Source organism: Hyperolius riggenbachi, chromosome 9, assembly GCF_040937935.1.
Source record: "Hyperolius riggenbachi isolate aHypRig1 chromosome 9, aHypRig1.pri, whole genome shotgun sequence".
Classification (NCBI taxonomy): domain Eukaryota; kingdom Metazoa; phylum Chordata; class Amphibia; order Anura; family Hyperoliidae; genus Hyperolius; species Hyperolius riggenbachi.
This window is the reverse complement of record NC_090654.1, coordinates 20887708-20891080: the sequence shown is the minus strand read 5'-3', so window position 1 is coordinate 20891080 and position 3373 is coordinate 20887708. Positions and strand designations below refer to the sequence as shown.

The 3373-nt window shown below is 49.9% G+C and overlaps 1 protein-coding gene across 3 annotated transcripts in view; it reads right to left on the bottom strand.

Moving 5' to 3' along the window:
- The window catches only part of LOC137532009 (NACHT, LRR and PYD domains-containing protein 3-like), a 201210-nt gene extending 198450 nt beyond the window's left edge, over positions 1-2760 (bottom strand). For all 3 annotated transcript variants that reach the window (XM_068252095.1, XM_068252098.1, XM_068252097.1), the window contains exon 1: positions 2646-2760. The gene's annotated coding sequence lies outside the window, so the exon portion shown is untranslated. The remainder of the gene's footprint in view (positions 1-2645) is intronic.
- Positions 2761-3373: the final 613 nt, after the last annotated feature.

Here is a 3373-nt window from a genome sequence, read left to right as displayed (position 1 = left end):
ATGATCCAAATTCTTAAAAAGATCCGGACTTCCTATCACTAACCTAGAGCTGCTGCTTTGAGAGTTGCATAACGCAGCTCAATCTGACGTCCAACTTCAACACCACCATGCGTTGCGTTAGGGGCACGTTATGCGACCATAACGTCCCCTAAAACGCAACGTCTTGGTGGGACAGTAGCCTAAAAAGAAAAATCCATATGCTTCTCAGTTTAGGTTCCCTTTAATAAGGCAACATCAGTAGTGTGCACACAGCTCTGGGTGTCGGTGGGCTGTGGAGTGTCACACACACACAAAAAAAACCCAGGAGACCGATGTGCTAGTCTTCAAAAGGGCTGTTTGGGGTGCTTTCACAGCAAGTGAGGAACAAGAACACAGGCCTAGCTAATGCCTTCCCTACCTATATGCAGCAACTGTCCGCTGACGAACTGTTCTGGCCATCTCTAGTGACCATGTGTTTTGAGTGCAGTGTGTTAGTGCGTGTTTGCATGTAAATTGACCACTTCCCTTAGCACCTGTTTTTCCCTTATTTAGGTTCCAGCAGGATGAGCATAGCGACCTTTGCTTGTGCCATTAAGCCAGGACTGGACCGTCCATGACACAGCCTGAGGTGACCTTTCAGGCAGCAAATGTCTGGAGGTGGCCCCGGGCAGAAACCGGAAGTGGGAAGTAGAGTAAGTGGCACTGCCGCCGTTCTCCTGGCCACCGTTCGCCCGGCCGCCCTGCCCGTACCAGCACTGCCGCAAAAAAACAGCCTATGATGAGGACAGTAAGCAGACAGGTCACTTATGGAGGAGGCAGAAACCCGAAGTCTCTGGAAGAAGCGTGACGCTGCCGTGTCTGTCTGCCATTTACCCGGCCATTCTGACCAGCACAGCGCTCCGCGCCACCAGAGGGGAACTGGCTACTACAGGCCTGCAGCTATGATGATGAGGAGGAGCCGCACAGGCGCTACCAGGACCGGAGGAGGGAGGGGAGTAAATGACAGAGGACAGTGTGACTGCACTCTCCAGAGAGGCCCAATGCACACCAAAACCGCTAGCAGATCCTCAAAACGCGAGCAGTTTATGGAGCAGATTTCAGAGGGATTCTAGGTATGTTTAGAGATGTTTTCTAAACATGCCTAGCGGTTTTGGGAGCGTTTTTGTTTAGCAGATTACAAATACTGTTACAGTAAAAGCTGTTACTGAACAGCTTTTATAACAAAAATGTCTGGAAAACCGCTCTGATCTAGTGTTTTTCAGAGCGGTTTGCATTTTTCCTATACTTTACATTGAGGCAGAATCGCTTCTGCAAACCGCAAACGTGCAGCAGGAGGCACATTTGCGGCTTGCTAAAAACCTCAAACCGCTGGTGTGCACCATCCCATTGAAATACATTAGCCAGGCGTTTTCACAGGCGGAAGTGGTTTGCGGATCACTGCAAAAACCGTTCGGTGTTCACCAGGCCAGAGTTTGGAGTCATGCAGCAGAGGTAACAGCAGGCAGGCTTATACTTAGCTTTCTATACTGGGGGCACTTATACCTGGCTATCTATACTGGGACACCTATACTGGGGCACTTATACCTGGCTATCTATACTGGGGCAACAATGCCTGACTACCTATATTGAGAGCACCTATGCCTGGCTATTGGCTAACTGTATTGGGGGTACCTGTACCTGGCTTCCTATACTGGGGGCAACTAAACTTGCCTACCTATACTGGGGCACCTATACTTGGCTACCTATACTGTGGGCACCTATACTTGGCTATCTATATTGAGGGTACCTTTACTTGGCTACCTATACTGAAGGCACTTGTGGCCATGCTACCCTTCTTGAGTGAGTTCAACTGTGCTGCACATGCTAACCGCATTGCATACACAAACACAAACTAGAAGATGGTCTGGCCAGTGGGGGGATGGGGGTTCAGGGAGGATATCCAGAGATTCCCCACTTTGTAGGTTTGCAGGTTCGCTTCAATCATATGCCTCATACACACTTGAGACATCACCCAGCAGGGTCTGCACCTGGTGGCAGAGCAAGAGAGAGAGAGAGAGCAATACCCTCAGGCTGCTTTCTAGTGAGATGATCCAACATGCTGGATATCTTGCCAATGCCAATGTCACATGACCGCTGTACACACACTAGATTCTCCATAAAATTTGCAACAGTAGTCCTGTAATTATTGGAGAAAACAGTTCACCTTCTCATGTACCCAATTAGGACTCCCACAATTACATTTCCTAATCTTCACAGCCTCTCTTTTGTGCCCATCTCCTCCCCTAACAAGTGTAGGAAAGGAGTTGACCACAAAACACCACAACTGAGGCACGGTGTCTCCTGACTGCAAGAAATGATGAGAAACATGAAGATCATACTCAGTCTTACCCAGGGGCATAACTACAAACCATGGGTCACCCAGCAAAATGTTGATGGGAGACATTAATGTTCACAACCCTTTCTTGCCCATCTCACAAGGGTCATAAAACAAGTGTGGTCATCATGATATTCACCCCCATAACAAGCATAGCAACAAAACATCTGATCTGTAGTATCAGAGAAAGGGAAGATTAGTAGTTGGGCCCCTCCACACACACACACACCTCTGGTGGGCCCCACTTCAGTCGCAGGGGCTACTACCCCCCTAGTTACGCCCCTGGTCTTACCTGTAGTCAACTTCTCAGTACTTTTTCGAGTTGCTGTATTCTCATCCTCACCCTGCATCTGCTTTTACCGATAAATACTAAGCCACGTCCTGACGGCTCTGTCCTCCATTTCAAGGAAACGTTTCCAGATTTTATATTATGACTTTGTTCAGTTGGACTGGCACACCTGCCGCACCTTGACTGAGGGGACTTTGTACCTTTTTTATTATCAGCACGTCGCGCTATACAGAAGAAGATATTTTTTTTGTTTTTCATTTCAGCCATGAAGTTTAACCACTTAAAGAGACACTGAAGCGAGAATAATGCTCGCTTCAGAGCTCATAGTTAGCAGGGGCACGTGTGCCCCTGCTATAACGCCGCTATCCCGCGGCTAAATGGGGGTCCCTTCACCCCCAACCCCCCCCGCAAAATCTACGACCAAATTGGTCGTAGATTTTGCTGCTCCTTGAGGCAGGGCTAACGGCTGCAGCCCTGCCTCCAGTCGCGTCTATCAGCGGCGCATCGCCGCCTCTCCCCCGCCCCTCTCAGTGAAGGAAGACAGAGGGGCGGGGGAGAGGCGGAGATACACGTCTGACAGACGCGCGTGGGGCAGGGCTGCGGCGGTTAGCCCTGCCTCAATCAGGAAGAGATCCCCGGCTGCACGGAGGTAATTTCGGGGGGTAAGGGACCCCCGTTTAGCCGCGGGATAGCGACGTTTTAGCAGGGACACACATGCCCCTGCTAACTAT